The following is a 22,947-nucleotide window of genomic DNA, read 5'->3' as shown; positions in this document are numbered from 1 at the left end:
CAAAGAAGAAACGTATATATTTCACTTTGGAGATTATTTAAACGTAAATATTCAAAGAGTAGCTTGTTCTATTCACTTACAAAATTCATTTTTCTCATTGCAACACGTTTCTCAATCCTGTTTGAGAACGAAGATAACAAAGACTACAGGGAGAGAGTCGGAAATTCCTTAAAGGTTTCTAGGAAACCGGAAACACGTGTTGACACACGTCCACTCGAGTTAGTTACGAATCGTGCGCAACATAAATGCCGTGTCACGCGCGTACATTAAAACCAGCACCAGAGGATAATTTGATTAATATTGATTAGAGATCGCGAATAAACTTTATTAAAGCCTTTTCCTCCATTTTTTTCCCTATCGGTCGCATCTTGCCGTTAATTACGTTAGAACGTTCGTGCCATATTCGTTCAACATCGTGAATGGATGAAAAAACAATGCAATCTTTCGATTTAACGTTGAGTGTGTCGCGTGACACAGATTTTTTATCTAAAATTATTCTTCTTCCTTTCGTTTCTTTTCATTTTTTCTCTTTTTTATGAAATGCACGAGAGAGAAACGCGACATCCGTGGATTAAATTTGAAATATTGTTGCCGCTTACTTGAAATCCTTAATCACGTTTAGAACGGGATTCGTATCCGTTAAATTCTTTGTTGCCTTAATTGTTCTCTCGATCGTAATATTCTGATTTCACTCGTACGTACTGGTCGATCGTTAAATAATGTAACAGTTTAATCGTATTTCGCTCGAACAACCTTTGAATTATTGAGGAGAACGTTACGATAATGTTCGAGTAACAGGAACCGCCACTGTATCGTTCTTACAACACTCTCATCGATTTTCCCTTCATTCTATTTTCATCGTGCATTAATTTTAAAGTTTATATTAACGAAGAATTTATTTTATAATCGAGAAAATTTATATAACATCGACAGAATTAAATTATCGTTCGCATTTTATAATTGAAAAACTCTCTGAAAAAAGGATCTATGAAACTGAATAAATTGTGTTAGAAATTTTAATTCCAGTTTTTTCAACGTATTTTAATAAAAAAAAAAAGGGGGAGAAAGAAATGAAAGGGAATACAGCGATAGCTGAGATCACAGAAGAAAAATTAGAAAAGTTATATTTTTTTTTTTTAATATTTCAACGAGAAATAATTTCAAAGTTGAATTTGTCCAGTTAGTAAAATCGTTTTATCGTCAAGATTTTCACAATTATTTTATGTTTATTAATTATATTAAATCACTTTTTTTTCATCAGTCAAAATAAAAAGAAAAAAAGAATATCAATAAAAGTGGAAGAATTTCTCTTCCACACTTTCCATTAATTATTCAACCAGATATTCAATATATTTTCGAATATATTTTTTTTATCCAAGGATGAACACGAACATTTTTATCCGTAAAAAAAAAATTTTCAAATTCAGTCCCAATTGTTGAATATTTTGACAAGAATTTTCGATCGAATCCAAATTGAATCATCGCGCAATTGCTCAATCACAATTACCAGCCGAATAAAAAAAACGCAAAAAATCCTGCTCGACAGAGTTCGAATAAACACAGGGACAACATGAGCGTTCACAAATCACGAAAGCAACGAACGAGACGCATGGGAGAAGATATTACCTCGGAAAGAAACAAACCGATCGTAGATCAGCGGTGCACGGAGACCCGTTCCAAAAGTCACGAGTAATTACATCGTCCACGTTAATATGTTTCCTTCCTGTTCCCCGCCACGGAATTGAGATTCCAGCATCGACGACGCGCAATTGCGGAAGCAAGAGAGGAACGGAACAGAGAGATGGAATCCGAAATGCGCGACGGGCGAGCTTCCATCGTTGCAGGGAAGGAGAGAGGAGGAGGAGGAGCAGGGAGGTTGCAACCGGAAGACAGGTGGCGAAACGTAATACTAATAGAAATCCAAACACGGGAACAAAGGGGAGGGGGGAAGCATCTTGGTGGACGGTAATCGAAGTTCAGGGTCCGTGGAAATGGGAGTTGCGGAGAAGTTTCGGTGGAGACGGACGAAACGACCCGCGTAAAAATCGAGAAACTCGAATGGAGGGGAAACGATGCAATGGGAAATTCCAGCGGAAACGAGGGAAAAAGAGAAATGGGGGGAAGAGAAATAGAACGGACGTGGAAATTGAAAAAGAATTCTGGGCGAGAATACCTGGAATATGTGGGAGAGGGGGGTCAGGTGTTTATTGTGACTGTGTTTCGAGTGTTGAACGTGGGAGAGTGTTCGAATGCTTGAAATTAAAATTGGGATGTATCGGAGGAAAAATTGAAAAAAGAATTTTAGTCGGAAATAAGTGGGATAGGTGGGAATTTGGGGTCACCGTATATTGTGTGGTGGAAGTGTTGTTGCATAGGAAGCCGAATATGTTGAAATTGGGGTGCATGGGATTGAAATTGAAAAAGTAATTTTAAAGTTGAGAATAAGTGGAATATGTGAAAATTCGGAGTCAAGAAGCCGTGTAGAAGGACGAATATGCTTGAAACGAGGATGAAATTAGGGTGAAATTAGGTTACATGATTACTCGAGGTGTTAGAATTTAACACGTGGAAAATTATGAGGATGGAAAATGACTGCGACGTCAAACTAACACGACATATTCGCATTATTATATACGTTATTTTGACAGAAATGAATCCATTTAACGATAGCAATATCGACAATTCATACGATCTAGACAAGCGACGAGGATGTTTTGTCAATCAGATGACTATTACTTATGTGCAGTTTCTATACGCTCGATAAATTAATAATGTTTAAATATATAACATAATGTAATACAGAAAAATTTTATCGATCATTTATCGTACTTTTAAATACATTTTCAATCGTTGACTTAATTTCATTTCTAATCCCTTACACTCTCTACTTCTTACAGAACCTAGCGATAAAAATTTTCCCAAACGCGTTAAACGATTAATAATTCCTCAACTCAAGAATCTCAATACATCATTATAACAAATCAACGCAATATGAACAAGAAGAAATATCCTTGTATCCTGTGATAGAGAAATCAAGCGAGTGAGGGAAACGAGGGAACCGCGAGCAAGGTAGGTAATTAAATTGTTGCCTCGATACAGTCAAGCATCAGTGGGAGGGGAGGGAATGGTGATCAAAAACGGAAACGGAACGAGCAAACCCCTCCAGAAAGGGTTGCAAATACATGGATGCAGAAATTGAGGTTCTCATGCTGGCACTTCCACTAAAACTACCTGCTAATATACAAATATACCTGTGTGTTAGTGTGTGCACGATTGAGGGAGGAAACTGAAATTCGACGTGGAGGCAAGAAGTGAGAGGATGGAAAACGAAGTGGAGGATGCAGCAAACGACATCATCCTCCTGATTCCCTCCCTTCCTTTCTCTCTCCCCCTCCATCTATCTATCTATCTGCGCATAACTCGTTGATGCATCGCGTGTTAGTAGCAATCCAATTAATCGGTGAAGTCCGCGCTCGCTCGCACGTATAATGCAGCGGGCGTGGAAACAGCGGCGCTCTTTCAGACACGAGAAACGAGGCCGATGCGCGTATATTGCCGTTGCAATATGCATCCTCAGCCGTTCATCCGGCGACGGATTTTACTCCATTCGGGCCTCTGTCTTTGATGCAAGCGTACAAAACTGGGAAAAAACTGTACTGGGAAAAAACTCCTCAGGGATGACGCGCGCCCGCCCTCCCCTTCCAACCGACCCTCGCGCGCGATCGTATTTGTAATGATTACAGGGGGATAATGGACAAGCCAGCGTGGATAAGCCGAAAATGCTGTTTCGATGTACAACTGATACCCGATTTTAATTATTACTTTTTAATTCGATTCTGCCGTAGATGCGGATAACGGAGATGAATCGTTGGGGGACGGTGGACCGTATGACGATATATGTTAACAACACGCTCGCAGCGTGTTGTGACGCAAACGTGTGCGTCATAACGGTCCCTCCATGTGCTAGAATGACGTACGTCTGCGCGTTATCGATTCTTTTTCGAGGTTTAGGTTTAAATTGAAGGAATATATATATGTATGTATGTAAAGAACAATTTTTTTTTAAATATATTTCGCCAATTGACGAGTAAATATAAATCGAGTGATTTTAATCGATTGAACGTTTTTCAAAGAGGAGTTATACAAAAAGATATTAAGCGTTCGACACGGTTTCATTTCCGTCGTTGGAAAAAAAAATGCATTTCGTTTGAACGTTTTCCTTTTTTTTTTTATTTTTTGCAAAACTGGATCACTGGATAATCATTAAATTCGTTTCGCTATAATCGTATCGTAAAAAAAAAAAAAAACGAGCGTATGGAAAACAACACGCGTACTCTTGTTAGAGGATATCGTGATTCAACGATAACCGAATGTTGAATGCTCTGTCTCGCACGCAACAAATCAAGCGACAGCTTTTTGACCGAACTAATTGAAACAAATGGCCGAAATGGAATCGAGCATTCAAATTTCATTGTTTCAACTACGGAGGAATGGGAAACCCTAATCGAAAGTTAAACAAATTCGAATCGAATTTTTTGATTCTTTTCACTCCTTGAAATGGAGCTATTTTCGTTTCTTTTCGAGAAAAGAAGAGATATATGAAATATCGTTTTTTTGTTCGAGGACGAGTACAATTTCGTGTTGCGATTATATTTCTCGGTTGTCTTTATGTTTTTTTTTTTTTTTTTTTTTAAACACAACAGTTTTGATCCATGCGGGATTGTAAATTAAACGGGAGACAGTTTTCTGAAATATTCCACGGATAAATAATGGAACACGAGGTCGCTTATACCGGTGATATACTATTTGCGTTGTTGTGATACGTTTTTTTCCCCTATTTTTTGTCCTTTCTTTTTTTTTTTTTTACGTAGAAAAAAGAGAAATGGTGCTACGCGTTCGAGCGTGTTTAAATTTTATTTGAAATTACCCCCCGGAAATGTATGGTTCGATTAAAATTTTGTCGACAAACAGTGCACGTCGAAACACTGTTGGACTACGTATTTGCTTTGTAACATGGCTGGGTGTAAACGATCCACTATTTTTTTTTTTTTTCTTTTTTTAATTCCACCGAACAGTAAATAGCTTTCAGAGAAACACTCTTCGTAGCGATAACGTGTAATTAAAAAGCTTACGTGGATATGTTCGACGTGAAAATTTATCCGGACATGTAGGATGAAAATTCTATTTTTATTTGCCAAATTGTTTTCATTGTTATCTATTAAAAAGTTTAATAGCCGTTGAAATTCGAAATTTTCCGAGTCGAGTCCTTTCTATGCGAAAAAATGTGTCACACGATATTAATAATTCTGTATACATACGTAGCTCGATTAAACGTTAAATCGGTAATGGAAAAATTATCGACGAACTATGATCGGTGAGTATCGTTGTTACGAGTTCGACGCCTATACCTCGTATTTTAATTCATCATTTTCCTCGCATCACGAGGATTATCGCATCGAGGAGGGGGAGAGATGGTTTTTCGTTAAAATTTTTTCACGTGAAATTAAATGAAATTCTAAACTTCCCACTCGATGGACAGTTCTGTGAAATGGAAATTCGGGCGAGGGAAGAGACACCCCTCCTCCCTGTAGAATCGACTTCGTTCTACGATATTGCATCCCGCGCGAACCGGTCTAATCGATCCGGTTTATTACCGCAAACGGGAAGAACTTTCGCGAGAGTAAATTGCAAACCGCTTAGCCAGAGTGACCGACCGGCCATTTATATCAGTTTCCAAGTTGAACTTAACTTTGTCGTCTTCTAGTTTTAGTAACTTCACCGCCAAATGCCCGACTTTCTCAACCTTTTCCCCGACGGGGATTTCCACCGCGGTTTTTCTAAAAAGATAATTTTCCCGCCGATTGAAATAATATTAATCTTGGAGAAAGATCAATTACGCGGGAAAGAAAAAAAACACAAGCAAACAAACAACCGAAAAGTAAAATTATAAAATCGACGATTCGTTAATAACTCGTTATTTAATTGTGTATACTTTTTCATAAAATGTCCAAATAACAAATTTCTAATGAATGTACATAAAATCGTACAAAAATTGGTAAATTTCACAAAAAGTTTATGATATCTCAAAGTAATTTAAAGATAAAATGAATATCAGGAGAATTAACTCGATCTCGCTTCAACTCTAACACTTTAACACTCGTTTCGTTCATGGATTTGATCTGAAACGAGGGGTTGATTATTTCATCGCCGATCTAAACCAGTAAAATCACCGACTGTAACACTGACACCGAGTGTAACGCGCCGATAACAAGCAGTACATCGCGTCGAACGCACTGCCCCGTCGAGAATATGAAATCTCGGGGAGCAAGTAACTTGTAATTTTACGTTAATGACGATATTGTGCGACCGTGTTTACGTTATTACCATGCATAATTGCTTTTGTCGAACGCATCCTGCTATTGAATTATTAACCGAAACGAATTACCATGCCGCGATCGTAACCGCGTCGTAAAACGAACTCGACATCGCGAATTTCACCGATAATCCACAGTGTCTAATGTTCTCCGTAAAAAAGAAAGAAAGAAAGAAAAAAAAATCGAAAAAATTCCATCAGTTTTAAATTCCAATTTTAATTTCTCAATCGAGAAGGCCGAGAAATTGTTCGATAGTTCGTAGAAGAGGAGAGAGAGAGAGAGAGAGAGAGAAAAAAAATTGTAGAATCAACGGGAGAAGCAAAAGGGAAGAAATAAAGGAATAACGAGTTTACGCGTAACCGAACGAGTGCGGTGGAAAAGGAAACTGTTAAACTGTTCGTGGTACAAAGTCTGAAACAAGTTGGGTGTAGCTCCGCGAGGGAGCTTCGACGAACAGCTGGCCGGTATTCAAGGGGAAAGAACAAGGGAAGCTTTTTTTATTTTTCCACCGCGCCACCTGTTTCGTCGCTCGGTTCTTGCGTAACCGATTCTTGCTTCGACCGACAAAATTCCCGTGGAAAATTCATAAACTGTGCCGAGTCTTTCTTTAAAAAAAAAATAAATAAATAAAAATCATTCTCTTTCATAATGAAAATTGTAAATTCGCGACCACAGCGTTCCTTCCTTTGAATATGTTTAATATTATCTTTTCAACGACTTTCGCAGTGTTTTTCTCGGAGGAAGGGAGGAACGAGGGAGGAACGAGTCGACGATGTAAAAAGTTTCGGACAAAAGGGGTTACGAGCGACGGCGCGTCGTCGATTCGCGGACAAGAGAGAAAATAGGGTAGATAAAGAGAATTTTTTCTTTTTTTTGTTACGTAACACGGAAAAAGGACTCGGCAGTGAGCCGTGGTAGGGACGATAACGAGGCAACCGGCGGAAATGACGTCGACGCATTAACGCGAAACGTAAAGGAGAGGAAAAAAATATTTCCGCTATCTAAAATATAGCTCCTATCTTTACTATTTTTCTTTTTCTTTTTTTTAAATTACCGACTATTCCAAGTTATTCGCAAGGAGGGGGTTGGAGATAAACAGCTAACATTTTTTCATGGAAGGGGGAGGAACAGATGTAAAGTCGTTTTACAATGGTTCACCAGAGAAAAGAGAGAAAAGTGGAGCAAATGCGGACGATTTAACAGATACAAATGACCCGGCCGCACGATGACTAAAAGATATAAGAACAATGCCATTCGTTTTGCGCTTCTTCACTGTTATGCATCACTTCCACGTATCGGCAAATCATTATTTGATATTCTTGGTAGATCCTGGTACATCTGTGACTCTGTACAGGGCAGATGAGAGAAAGAAAAAGGAGATAAAGAGAAAGAGAGAAAGAGAGATTTTTTTAAAAAATTATAGATCTCTCAAATACAATAAATCATGGAAATATTTGATCTTTGACTTTCCATAGAAAAATTCTGTAAATATGGTATAAAACGTTACACGAAACTTTTAAAAATATTGCCAATATTGTAGCGATTATTCGGATTTTCGTGAAATTTAAAAATTTGAAATTTTATATTTTCTGATTGCAAAGATCTTACATAGTAATCCAGAAAAAAAATAATCCCAATTATGCTCATATATAACTCGTGCGAAATTAAATCAACATGATTAATGATTTTTCCATGGAATTTTTCCACGGGTTAAAAAGGAATCCCAAACGTATTCGTTAATGAGAATTCTCTTCTTGGATCTGATCCGCTTTTCTCGCTTTCCCGTTCCCGCCACTTGCCTCTTTTCTCGCGCAAGTATCCCGGTAAGTGGCAACTCTCGAATCTCTTCTCCGAGATTCGCGTAATCAAGCCTTCATTCAGCGAGAATGTATCCGGAGTGTACGAGGAGAGCTTTCATTTTGCCCGATACGTCGTCCAAAGAGATGTTGCCTCTATGGTAAAAGAAAAAGGTGTCGTTTGACACGATGACAAGAGATCAAAACGAGAGAGAGAAAGGTTCCTCGTTCTTGCCAATTGATAACTTAAAATGCGCGTCAGATTTTTACCCAATTTTTCCTTTTCTCCTCAGAGCAAAGTATCATCTTTCATCCTCTTTGACTGCGTGAGCCGATCATCGTTTCAAGAAGATTATATTAATTCTCTATTTGCATAAATACAATTTTCTATCTAAGAGGGGATGAAACTTTTTATTCTATTTATAAATTCAATTCAATTTTCAAAGAAGCCTTAAGAGAAAAACATGATGTTTGGACACCTTACTCTAAGTTTGCTTATTCCTATGACATCTCTAAAAAAAAGATAAAAAGATAAATTACACAAGGATAGAAACGATAGAAACGAATAGAATGAACGATGCCACCGATATTAAACAATCGATATCTTGTCTCGTTTTCCTTTTCTTTTCGAATCCATCCACCTATAATGCTGTTCCATCCCCCTTAGCCTAAGGCTCACTCTCTTTTTTCCTCGCGCGAAAATAGACGCGCGCGACAAATTGGAATTCCAACAGGATAACCGCGTTTCCACTCTATTCGCTCTCTCTTCGTGCATATTTCGCCTCCTTCCCTGGAGGCGGAGAATCGTCTGTTCGAGGGTTGAAACGCGCGAAGCAGCCGGCTAAACCCGACGACTTCATCGAGCTTAACCACGGGGAAAGACCAGACCAGCATCGATGAAACGCTGAGCTTTTATCGCCGACAATCCAGTTTTTCCTTGGATTATTGTTTTCCCTACATTATTTTTGACTTTAGTTTATATACCCAAACGCGTACGTGACTCATATCTCGTGTGTTTACGTTTTACGTGTATTTGAGTTTAGGTGTTGTTTCGACGCGATTGTTTCGATTCCGTTTTGTTTATTCCCCTTCTTAACCATCCTCCTGCGACGCGACGTACTTTGTACTGCGTAGTTTAGTAGAACAAAGGCATCAGCACGATTCGCATCGATATAACGTAATTTATTCCTAAATATATTCTTTCTTTTAATATTCCTCGTTTTAATCAAATTATTTTATAATTTAATCCGTGATATTTTTATCATTATCAAGACTTCTTTGCGTGGAAGATTCAAGAAGAATGTGATATCGAATGTGATTGTTTTTTTATAATCCTAAAATACAGTGGTTAATTAATTATCTTATCAAAAAATTTAAATTATCGTGCAATATTGTAACATGTGCATTTCTGTTGAAAGTTTAAGGACGCTTTGCTCTTGGAAATTAAGCAGATGAAGTTACGAATAGTGGGGAAATATCCGTCCATCTCTTGTGAATTCAACAAATATTATCTTGACATGACGAGGCGGTTACGAAAAAAAAAAAAAAGAAGAAAAAACCAGACAAAAATAGGATCATCTATTCGTGGGAAGCTGTCTATTTCCAGTATGACAGGATGTTTCGAGATAGACCTATGGTTGAAACTGGGGAGATACATCAATTTTTCTTTTGAATTCACGACGATGAAATCCCTGTCGGGGAAACGGCTTTTTTTTACCTCATCGTAATCCAGTATGAAGTGGTAAATATTTGAAATCGTTCTTCTATCGAGATATCGCGTGTTTTTTCATTTTCATACGTGTATCATTATTCGTTTTTATCTTTCTCGATTTATACTCTTGTACTTACGATTTATTCATTCACTATTGCCGATAATATATGAGAAGGGAAGGGATTTAGAAGAAGTTATGCGAGCGAAATATCGATAAATATGACAAACAATTTATTTACAAATTATTTCCTTCGTGTTCAATATTTATTCTAAAGCGTGTAATTATAATCGCTATGACAAGGAACGAGAATATATATTCATTTGCGAAGAAATAAACGCGAGAGTCGACAAAGAAAGAATAAATACGCGATAAAAATTTGTTTTTATCCATATTATATAAATTTATCGTGTTCGCCGACGATATTAAAACTGTAAGTGTTCGAACAAACCGCAGTTTATTTTAGTCACGTATCGAAATTGATGATTTTTTCGATTCCCCCAACCTTTTCGATAATTTATATCGAGAACGTTTAACGATCCGATAGCAGTTACCAAATATGTCTCTTTTTAAATTATCGTCTTATTGCGTATACGATCATTCATATCGATGATAAAAAAAAATGTATGGTGATTCCACAGTAGATTTAAAAATATTTCAAAAATCTCGAATATCTCGTTCAAATTCTAGTTGAGATGGCAGAAATATTTTTTCATAAATCATCCTTTTTCATAACCATCCATTATATTCGAGGTTAAAAAAACCTGCTTAAATAAGTCAAGTAGAAATTAATCGATTAAACGACTTATTTACGCTCCATGAAATACAACAGAAACGTTTCGAGTCAATTCGTTAATTTCCCAAGGAACCCATTTACCTCTCTTATCAACGAACAGATTGCCTTCCCAATCGAAATCGAAACATCGAATAGAAGAATCAAATTATCTCTTATCCAGTATTGTTTCTTTCCTTTCCTTTCTTCTTTTTTTTTTTTTTTATCCAAATAACACTCAATAATCCAATTCTGGTCCGGTATAAAATTGATTTCACGCGATCGCGCTATCGGTTTGGACACGGGCGGTTATTCCTCCTCTTGTAGTACTATGATGAAGTCAATCGTGGTGCTATACCGTCAAGCAGACTCTCGCGCATTCAATTTCGAAACCCAGAACGAACCCATGAGAGGGGTTGATTTCAACCCCCTTTCAGCCGCTACTGTGTTCCATTTGCCCGTTCGAGTTTCTTCGACCGTTAAATCTCTTTTTTCTCTCTCTCTCTCTCTCTGACCATTTCAAGTCCAGAGAAACTCGGTATCCATACCCATTTCCGCTTCTTGTCACCGACCTGTCTATCCGCAATCCACGCACGTTTCTAATATCCTGAACCATACAGACGTATCTTCTCTCGAGGTCGTTTCTATTATTCGTTATCTAACGGTTGCAAGGCATTGGCTGCCCAGCCCCGATGACTTTGCTCGAGAATTACAACTCAACGTTTTTCCTTTCCGTTATTCTCTCACGTATCGCGAGAATCGCGAGGGAATCGGAACTCTATTTCTGCCACACCGGTGTCTCCCTGTATCTTTCGTTTCAATTACTTACACCCCGTTGGGAGCGACACGGATTTATGGTAGAAAATTCAAGCGAGGCGAATTATCTTGAACATTTTTGTTTGAAGAAGACTGAACGTTCTACCCTATTTCGTATGAATCTAAATAAAAATTAGCTCGAATGTATGTAAATAAAAGAGCTCGATATTAGAGATCAATTTATTTATCCGCGTAATTTAATTAATTTGCTGCCTCGTTTCCAAATTTGCGAAATTCGTGTGAACGCGTTTCATTTTCAATTATGCTCATCACTTTCGCTTCGCGTGGATAATCGATTATCGGGACGAGTGAAAAATGAAATGAATAAATAAAATAAAACAAGTACGTGATCGGAAGGAACACTGATCGATACAAACTTTTTCGAGAGATGTTCGTAATTCGAAAAAAAGGGGGGGAAGGGGAAATAAATCGTGATTCCGTGCACGAGAAAAATAGGTTGTTTATCGGTTGAGCGTGTTTCACGAAACACGCGTTTGAAGTTTAAAGTTCATCAACGGGGAATCGATCCAGGGCCGTCCATAGTCGGCTCGAAATTATGCGAATTCCCGGGATTTTTCACCGTTTCGGCGGCGAGGTTAAAAACGGTTGTGTAATGTCATTAGCGTGGAATAATGAAATCGGGCCGGGGGGAATCCCCATGGAAACGAGATATTAAAATCAGGGAAACGAGACGAAATAAAATTACGGGTGTTTCCCGGATAATGAAATCCCGTTGCGATCGCAAATTCGAGGCCTTAATTAAACATCGGCCGTTGTTTGTCGATGTATACCCGCTACAAAAGACGCGTTACCGTATCCTGTTATATCGTTATTTATATATATATATATATATATATATATATATAGGAAGGAACCGAATTTGCGATTCATCGTGGAAAGTTTTATTCAATTCGGATACGAGTACTTATTTCATTTATTCCATTCGACTTTTATTTTATATATATATATATTTTTTCTACGTTTTATAGTATGGTAAAATTGATATTCGACACGTTCGAATGGCGCATTAAAGTCTGGATGGTATACCGAAAATCGATCGTATACCGAACGAGGATATTTGAAATTATGCAAATTACAGGCTAACGATCGCGCGGTTCCCGCGTGATTAATATATGCGCCAGAAGTGATGATCAGCGGTTTTTTTTTTACGATAGAAGACGCCATTTCTTTTTTATTTCTGATCACTTAAAATCCTGGGAGGCGTTGTCATTTGCTATACCGTTAATCATGCGTGTCTTCTGCTCTATTGTAATGAGAGCTCGACTTATATAGGAACAACGATCAATCTTCGTGGAGGCGAATGATCGAAGTGGGTGTATTCATTCTTTTGCGATAACAATGATGTATGGGGATTCCTAGAAATACAATCGAATTTTTTCCAATGCGGTTTTTATTCGTTCTTCTATATTTTCTCCGTATTTTTTTTCCCGAGCGAATCGATTCGTCGAGTCAATTATTATAAAATTCATCAATTACGGAATGTTAATCAATTATGGAAATATATGGAAATTCGTGAAAGTTTTTATGGTTGAAAAAATGAATCGCGTTCAAAAATTAAAATATCGAATTATCGCTTTCCATCTCTTTTTTTTGAATCATTTGATATCTCTTTTCGTTATTCCGTTAAAAAGAATAAAAAAAAAAAGAGAAATATCGGATAGGTTTTATATTTTCAAGGGGCTAGGGACGATCTAAAGAGGGGAAAGAAGGATGACTCGCTCAAAGCGGCACGGTTAACGACGTTCGTATCAATTTCTGTCTCATCCTATTTGCATTTTTGGGGATGAACCGGTGTCCTCGATTGATCTTCCTTTTTGGACGAAATATTCTTGCGAATTTTCTAGAAAGAATATTAAATGCTTTGGTGAAGGGAACACGATTTGAAATTCTTTCAAAATTCTTCTGAAAGCAAAAAGAAGAGAGATTGGTACATTAGTCAATCTTATTTTCTTCGGTTCGATTGCTTATTAAAGCATTTTCGAGTAACGTGATTCGTCCAAATATGAAGCGCAGATCGAGCACAATTTAACGAGAAAATCTTAAACCGTCGCTCGTCGAATCAATATTGATCCGGTTTGTTATTCGAACGAATTGCGCATCAATCTCGATGTCAATTTTTTTAACTTCCCTCTCTTCCCTCCTCCCCAATATTTTCCACGACAGATATTACGCCGCAGATAAACATTTTTTCCGTTCCCCAATATCTGTCGGCCATTCTATTTCCAAGTTTTTTTTTTAACATTGTCTATTGTGAGGATAAATTTCGATTTATTTCGAGGTTAAATAGTTTTTTCATCGATTTCATTGATTTCGTATTGACAGGCGATACGAGAGCAAAATACGAATATTTCGACAATTTGAAAAAAAGATTCGAATTTTGACTACGTTAATTACCAAGAGAGCAGCGAGCAATTTTTTTTTTTTTATCTTTGAAAAATTAGTTATTAAAATTGTGTATTCTGTCATCGAAACGAATAGATTTTCAAAAATATTAATTATCTTACCTTCCACATGCCTTAGATAAATTTCCTGTATCCTTTTCCGGTTTTATATTTATCACATAGCTTCATTTTTCCAGTACAAGATATCGAATTATCGGAGGAATTTAAAGGCGATACGAATTCACTAAATTCGTAAATTTTTAAAACCACGTTTCGACAATAACATAACGTGTTAAATAATCTTCCTTTTTAACTCGTCTCAACATAAAAGTAATCATTCGATCCATTCCGCTTCTGAGCATTTAACGGCAGCTAAATATTAACCGAATCCCAAGAGAGAGAGAAAGAGAGAAAGAATAAGAAAAGAAGGAGGAGAAAATCAAGAGGATTTTTCCTCGCGCTTTTCGACGCGAGTTCGTCGTGGAAACATTCGCTTTAAGAATATTAAACCCTCGAAATCCACGGTTGGATGGAGGGAGAGCAATTTGCGCAACGTTGAAAAAAAGCTCTTCGATCCGCGTACGCACCTATGAAGAGATGAATAAATACGAGGGAAAGTTCCGAAATCGAGCAACAAAGCTTTTTCGCTCTGCGACCGACATTTGCGTCTATTCCTTTTCGCGGTGATTGAAATCGCAAACGGGATAAAAATTAAAATTTGCATCCGAGTCTAATCGGGGATGGCTCTCTAACTGTTAATTTATCGACGGTTCGTTAAATCCTTTCGTCACTGATGACGTTAATTAATAAGTTAGACAATTATAGATAGAAAATTTATGACTGTTGTGTTATTGCGAAGAGCTACAATTTTGAATTTCCTCGTCAGTGTTTTTATCTTTTTTGATCCTTTGAAATTAAAGTGATCCTCGAGAAATGTCAAAATTTTTGTCTCGAAAAGAATGACGGAAGATTTGTATTCGAAAGATTCAAAAGTAGTTCTAATATACATCATTTTTGATCTTCGCTTTTTCTAGAAATTTCACGAAAATTTCTAGAAAATCACGAACAAGACGAACTTCGATTACTTACGAAATCTTAGAATTTTTGTTTCGAAAGAAAGCTTACGCTTAAGATGTTCAAAGATAATTTTGAAAATCGCTTTAGATCCAATCATCACACTTCACAAGATCGATTCTCAGACATGGAACAATGGAAATGGGCGAGCCATTACGGAATATTATTGCGAAATACAGAAAGTTCGGAGGAATAACTGGAGAGAAAACTCCAGAAAAAAAAGGGGGGGAAACGTGTCGATTGGTCTGAGACGGTTTCAATTTTTCAATACCGTGAGCGGCAAATATCGCCAGTCGATTTTTTCCTTTCTCGTATCATTCCAGTCAGCAACGCGTATTCCCTTTCGTCGTATCGATTCGACGCAACGAGTTGCTTTGTGCATTCTGTCGATCCTATTGTTTCGGATAGAATAATAAAAAAAAAAAAAAAAGAAAAAAAAAGATGGAAGAAAATCAAGATAAAAGGAGAAAAAATAGAAAAGTTGTACAAAGGAACGAGTAATTAGAATACATTCGCATGTTTATGACACACTCGAACATCGTTCTCAACGCATCCTTTTATCAAAATCGTTGGAAACAACATGAAGGACAGGTAGCAAATGTGTTCTTTCTACAACGAATTTTCCGTGACGTTCAACGTCGACCTTTTTTTATCGGTGAAATCCCTTTTCGCGACGGAATTCGTTTCTCTTATAATACGACATATCAATTGTTGTCCCATCTTCTGTTGTGTATTTCGGAACACACGTGTTCTCGAAATATTCGATCTCTTTTTACGACCGCATTGGATTTATGCGTTGCAATTTAGAATTCTGAAAGTTACTGTTCTGGTATAACCGTGTTTAGGAAATATTCCGCAAACCATTTTCCACAAATGTTTTGGACACGTGCATTACCATTTCGTTTCCTTTACGAATGCGCGAATTCTATAAGTTTTTTTTTTTCTTCTTTTTTCCCCAATTCTTGATTTCAAAATACAAACGATAAGAAAACGTATCATCGAATATCACACGTGAAATTGAAACGCACGATAAATTTTATTACTTGAAAAAATATTGACTTTCAGAATTATTATGTAAAAGAGAAATTTATACCGTTTCTCTACCATAGAAATATAAATAAAAATGTCAAGATGTCGACGATTTAACGTAAAATAATTTCCTGTAATTATCGAATTGCATTTTTTTTTTTACATCTCTTATGCGTTAAAATTCTCAAAATTTCAATTTCCATAGAATATGATTTAATTAGTGGCTGTCGTGAAATATAAAAATAAATATAAATTTATTTTGATAATTTGTCGAGTAACGAAGATAATAATCGAGCGTTTACGATATTGGTGGAAACGCGAGTTTCGTTGAATTCGTCCCTGCTTCGTTAAATGCCAGAAGCCCGTATTCACTAGTTGAAACTAATTGCACCTATTGCAAAGGGTGCATTAGCTAACTGTTGTGAGACGTGTTCGGGAGAACTGCAAGTCAAAGCCACGTTCGACACAACACGTGACCTTTTCGAATTTCAACCGTCGGACGTCGCGGCTTGTCCTCGATCGACGAAAGTTTGCGAAATCCTTGTTTGTAGCATTTCCCTGAAAACTAAATTATACCTCCTTCCTCGAAAACCGAACGTTTAATTTATCCCGCCCTCGTATGACCTCGTTAAAAACTCGACGCGATGGTCCCGCGTTTATTAATATTATTCCTCGAATTGTCGCGAGTAACAGTTAGAAGAAGAATTAAAATTTATCTTTTATGAGAATCGATAAACATTGCACGAATATTCGAATCTTTCGAAAGAAATTCCAACGTCGTAAATATAAATTCAAGAAATTTCGTTTCAAAACGATTATTGAAGTTCCGAAGTGGGAAACAAGCATCCAGGAATCGATCGAATTATCGAATTATCGATCCAGGAGATTGGAATATCAGGATACATACTCATGGCAGGTACTACACTCTGGGGATAAAATAGACCCGTTTCGAAATTTACGATCCATGTACGTCGATGCCAAAAGGCATCGTAGTTGTCGCTTACAAGGACTAATTTAGGGACAGCGTGTTGACTGCCGCGAGCGATTTGCAACCCGCGTGTACTACGCATCGATTGCTTATAACCGTCGATCCCCGTGGGCAACTTGTTCGTTTCGCCGTTAAACATCGCCTGCAACACTCCCCCTTCCCCCGTGGAAGGATGTCGAAGAACATCTACCATCGAACGGGCTCCGATTTAAAAAAAAAAAGAAAAAAGAAAAATCAATCGTACCTGAGGAATTTTTAGAAATGAATCGACACTCGATTATAATCGCCGGTTAAACATTTAGGGATTATGAAGATCCATCGTGGATCCCCCTAGTTTAATTGAGGACGATTCATTTCCTGCCGAATCGGGAAACGGAAGGGCAACATGCATATATATGTATATATATATATGCAGGCAATATATGAGGGATCTGTGGAGAACGTGGCTGCGAAACAGACACGAGAGCAAACAGTGGAACGAGCTGGTATTGGGTCAGCCTGCTTTTTGGACCGGCGACTTTATGATATTGTTGCATTGACAGACAATGGAGCTATATTGTATATTTGCCGAGAGGAGATAAATATTTCTCTATTTCGTGCGTTTCGAACGTGGAAATAATCGCTTTGGAGGAATTTTTCTCGCGCGTGGATAAAATGTTGAAAAGAAAGAAAGGAGAAAAAGAAAGAGGAAGCCGTTCCTTTGCAAAATTATTTCGTCGAAAGATATGTTTCTCTGATGCGGTACACGTGGAAAGCATCCATTAGTTTTCGTTTATCGGAGACACCTCTCGCCACACTTTCGCTCCATGTGTGATTTATCGGATCCATCGAGGGGCCAAACGTGACGCAAGTGGAATGCATCAATCCTATCCGAGGCGGTGCAAGGATTCTCGGATTTCTTCCACGGTGGGAGAACACATATGGAGATAAGAAAAGCGAGAAGCAGGCGATACGAGAAACTCTGGGCAGACTAATAAAAGAGTGTTAGGGGAGGGGAGGAAAAGGGTATTGCGTAACCGAATTCTATGCTAGACTTTTCACCAGGATTGGAAAGAATATTCAAACATTCCGCGCGCGTTTTCAACTTCGACAAAGGTTTTCCACGCTGTCGACCAAAATATGAGAATAGAGTTTCGTCCTACATTAGGAATCTCTGAGAATCAAGCGAGATTTTCCTTCACCGAGTTTTCTTTGAAGAATCTAGAAAACGAACAATTAGATCGTTCCTATTCCAAATTTGTTGCCAGTTAAAATTTCAGATCTATCATTTATCTTAAACAAATTGGAAAAATTTCCTAATTTTTCCAATTCAAACGTTTCAACAATTATCGATTTTATTTTTTTATAATTCAGAATACAAAATTTCTTTATATTTTTCTTCTTCATCCCTTCACGAAATTCACTTTTTATTCTCATCAAAGTTAATATCGTTTCTTTGCTAGAGCAAAGTTGACAAGATAAATCGTGAAAGATACAAATTGATCATTCTTGCACGATGAATTTATTCTTTCTTACAAATTCATAGGTGAAGTTCTTACGATGACAAGCATAAAGTTTAAATCAAGAAAGAAAATCATACTCGAGTGGTACATACGAGTTTTAAGAGAGGGTGGTTGAAAGCTTTTCGTTGAAAATCCATTCGATATATATATATATATATATGGATAATACTGCATGCCTAATCCACGACGTCATCCGAGGATTTACTGCTTTTTCCGGTGCACGATTCGGTGTCGCGCTTATTGGTGGCCTTTACCGCGCACCCTCCTGCTCATCCGGCTGTCTCAACGAGATTTACTCGTAACACGCAGATGGAAAAGTTTCTCGAGTAAACAGGGACCATTTTGGACTGTTATGGATATTGGATGACATAAATTTTCACCGCCACTATCTTCTTTCATCTTGGTTCGCCCCGATTTCGGAGCTCTTATTTCCGCTTTTGTTGCACGCCCTCTTTTCAGCAAGGGAATCGTCAATTTTCTATCGTACTTTATGCAACACCTTTGGCGTATACGCGAAATATGATTAATTGCTTTTAGTTTTTTTCTTTTTTTTCCGTATCTCGATTTAAAATTACGTTGTCGAGCATAGTATTTAGTATTATTCGGTAAAAAAGGGAAGGTTTGTAAAGTTTGTAATTTAAACTTTCCTAATTTTCTTTACTTTTTTAAAGTAAAGGTGAATTATTGAGTAGGAAAAGTATTCAATCATGTTTATTATAAAAATTTCGATAATATAATTTCAATAATTTTATCATTCAAAGAAAGAATTTAAGGAACGATTAAAATTTCACACAATTACAATTTTTCAATCTTCTTCGTTTAATTTTCGATTACATCAACAGATCGATCCATCCATTTATTTTTAACCAAAGTGTAATATTTATAATCGAAATAATTCCATTTTGATTCGTAAGCGTGAAAATGAATGTTCTTTAAAACCGATCCGACCAAAATCATTTAACGATAAATTTGATTCTAGTCTTCGAGATTTAATAGGAATTACAGTTGATCCCTATCGTGCATCAACAATTTAATTATTATCGCCTAAGCTCGCGCGAAGCATTGGTTTCGTTCTATTCTCCCTCGAATCCCTGGATGCTCCGCTTCCATTTGAGTTCAATGCTTAAATCTCCGCGATATTTGCGTAATTGGAGAGAAAATATCCGTGTAATATTCCTGAACATCGAGACTATAATCCAGGATACATTAAGTTCTGAACTTGTAATAGGATTATTTTGGTTGGATTTTGTCAGTGACTACCTAATTAACGAGCTTTGATTCCCACCAATTGTTACTGGATTAAATTTTCATACATCGTGTGATACAGTGGAGAGAAAAATTATTGTTTGTCAAAAAAAAATCACTCCTGCTCTTTCTATTTTATTATACTAATTTTTCGATGATACGCGTTTTCGAAAATACATTGATAAAAATAAGGAAGAGGAGGAATTGATAAAAATAAGGAGGAGGAGGAATTGATAAAAATAAGGAGGAGGAGGAATTGATAAAAATAAGGAGGAGGAGGAATTGATAAAAATAAGGAGGAGGAGAAATTGATAAGAATAAGGAAGATGAGGAATTGCTAAAAATAAAGAGATCGAGGAATTGATAAAAATAAGGAGGAAGAGGAATTGATAAAAATAAGAAGGAGGAGGAATTGATAAAAATAAGGAAGAGGAGAAATTGATAAATTTGAGGAAGAAGAAAAAGGGAAGGAGGGGGGCAGAAGCAAACGATCCGTGTACCACGGACATGTATACACAGCACGAAGGAAAGAAAGCGAACGAAATAATCATCAATAAGAGCGAACAAAAGGGGAATAACGTAGCAGGGGAGGGCATAGATGAAGAGGGATAATGAAAGGGGGTCGAAAGGGATCGAAGTGTAGATCGAGAGAAGTAAATAAACGGATACTACACATGATGCAGGGGAGAAAGGAGGAAGAGGTAGAGGAGGAAAAGGTAGAGGAGGAAGAGGAGAGAGGAAGAACGGTGTATATAGTATATACACATATATCAATCGATCGATGGATCACGCTCGATATCCTTTCTCATCCTGATAAAAATAAGGAGGAGGAGGAATTGATAAAAATAAGGAAGAGGGGAAATTGATAAATTTGAGGAAGAAGAAAAAGGGAAGGAGGGGGGCAGAAACAAACGATCCGTGTACTAAGGGCATGTATACACAGTACGAAGGAAAGAAAGCGAACGAGATAATCATCAATAAGGACGAACAAGAGGGGAATAACGTAGCGGGGGAGGGCATAGATGAAGTTGGATAAAGAGGAACGGGCGATAAATAAGAAAAAGAACGGAATGGAAGGAATGGAAGTGTAGATCGAGAGAAGTAAATAAACGTATACTACACATGATGGAGGGGAGAAAGGAAGAAGAGGTAGAGGAGGAAGAGGAGAGAGAAAGAACAGTGTATATAGTATATACACATATATCAATCGATCGATGGATCACGCTCGATATTCTTTCTCATCCTAATAACGCGTCGATAAAAATAAAAAAGAGGAAGAATTGATAAAAATAAGGAGGAGGAGGAATTGATGAAAATAAGGAGATGGAGGAATTGATAAAAATAAGGAAGAGGAGGAATTGATGAAAATAAGGAGATGGAGGAATTGATAAAAATAAGGAGATGGAGGAATTGATAAAAATAAGGAGATGGAGGAATTGATGAAAATAAGGAGGAGGAGGAATTGATAAAAATAAGGAGATGGAGGAATTGATAAAAATAAGGAAGAGGAGGAATTGATAAAAATAAGGAGATGGAGGAATTGATAAAAATAAGGAGGAGGAGGAATTGATGAAAATAAGGAGATGGAGGAATTAATAAAAATAAGGAAGAGGAGGAATTGATAAAAATAAGGAAGAGGAGGAATTGATAAAAATAAGGAGGAGGAGGAATTGATAAAAATAAGGAGATGGAGGAATTGATAAAAATAAGGAAGAGGAGGAATTGATAAAAATAAGGAAGAGGAGGAATTGATAAAAATAAGGAGATGGAGGAATTGATAAAAATAAGGAAGAGGAGGAATTGATAAAAATAAGGAGGAGGAGGAATTGATAAAAATAAGGAGATGGAGGAATTGATAAAAATAAGGAAGAGGAGGAATTGATAAAAATAAGGAGATGGAGGAATTGATAAAAATAAGGAAGAGGAGGAATTGATAAAAATAAGGAGGAGGAGGAATTGATGAAAATAAGGAAGAGGAGGAATTGATAAAAATAAGGAGGAGGAGGAATTGATGAAAATAAGGAGATGGAGGAATTGATAAAAATAAGTAGTGGTGGAATTGATAATAATAAAGAAGAGAAATTAATGAAAATAAGAAGGAGGAGGAATTGATAAAAATAAGGAAGAGGAGGAATTGATAAAAATAAGGAGGAGGAGGAATTGATAAAAATAAGGAAGAGGAGGAATTGATAAAAATAAGGAGGAGGAGGAGTTGATAAAAATAAGGAAGAGAAGAAATTTTAATTTCGTATAATTTTTTTTAACGTAATTTCAATGTTTCAATACAAATCAAACATATTCATATTTCCTGGCCTTTTCACGAGTTGCCTTTCCGCTCGCAACAATATTAGTTTCTTTTTCATCCAAAGAATTAATTAAATAATGTTTCTTAATAGGAAAGGTTTTAATATTTGTTCTCATACTTTCATTTCGAATATCATTCCACATATGTACAAAACAACGTACATATTTCCAAAAATTGCACGGATTGAAATACGGATTAATTGATATAAAATAATACCACGTGTATACGTGTATCAAAAAAAAGAAAAAAAAACACAGAATACATTTTTCGAATACACGATAATCTTCATTTCAATATATACTTAAAACAGGAATTTCCATGCCATATTGGCTAAAATATCCTCGGTACCATATTTCCGAAGCAAAATTTCCGAGGTTTATCGTCGCGTGCGCGAATAAGGACACGTTCAAGCCGCAATAAAGACGTTGCTCGGGGATATCCACGATGGAAAGAGAATCTGCGTGGAAGAGGAGAGAAAGAGAGAGATTCAAAGGGCACCGTTCCAAGTCTCGTTATTAACGTACCCCCTTTTTATTTGACAAAATAAGCTCGATCTATCGTCCCAGAGAATTGCAACGCCTTTATCGATTTCGCGTCCATCGAGGATTTCGATGTTTTATGGAGGAACGGCGAGACTCGCGAGGGATATCCGCCACACGTATGTCGAAATAGTTCCCATAAATAGGGATTCCATCCTCTGGTTGATCCCACTTGTACCTCTATACACTTGCGAAACCCCAGTTTCTCTATTCCTGGCTCAGAATCCAGACCTCGAAATCGCAAGTTTCCGCGATATATCTTCGCGACGAGATTAGAGTCGATTGATCTCACTCGTTATCCAATCAGATCTCTTCTATTCCACTCGATAAATTTTTCAATCTTCTCCTCCGCGGTTTTACGTTTCTCTCATCAACTCGGCTATTTCTAAATATTGA

The 22,947-nt window shown here is 37.1% G+C and overlaps 1 protein-coding gene and 1 long non-coding RNA gene across 6 annotated transcripts in view; one reads left to right on the top strand and one right to left on the bottom strand.

The window, feature by feature from the left end:
* LOC107998179 (protein-tyrosine sulfotransferase) overlaps positions 1 to 22,947 on the bottom strand; it is a 164,908-nt gene that overhangs the window by 19,818 nt on the left and 122,143 nt on the right. The window lies entirely within an intron of this gene.
* LOC114577592 (uncharacterized) overlaps positions 9,308 to 22,947 on the top strand; it is a 37,953-nt gene continuing 24,313 nt past the window's right edge. Inside the window, exons 1-2 of one of the 2 annotated variants that reach the window (XR_009829144.1) lie at positions 9,308 to 9,484; positions 9,589 to 9,911. This is a non-coding gene — a long non-coding RNA (uncharacterized LOC114577592). The remainder of the gene's footprint in view (positions 9,485 to 9,588; positions 9,912 to 22,947) is intronic. The other variant, XR_009829145.1, reaches the window with a different exon arrangement.

The sequence above is a fragment of the Apis cerana genome, linkage group LG3 (assembly GCF_029169275.1).
Source record: "Apis cerana isolate GH-2021 linkage group LG3, AcerK_1.0, whole genome shotgun sequence".
In the NCBI taxonomy this organism is placed as follows: Eukaryota; Metazoa; Arthropoda; class Insecta; order Hymenoptera; family Apidae; genus Apis; species Apis cerana.
This window is presented reverse-complemented; position numbering and strand designations above follow the sequence as displayed.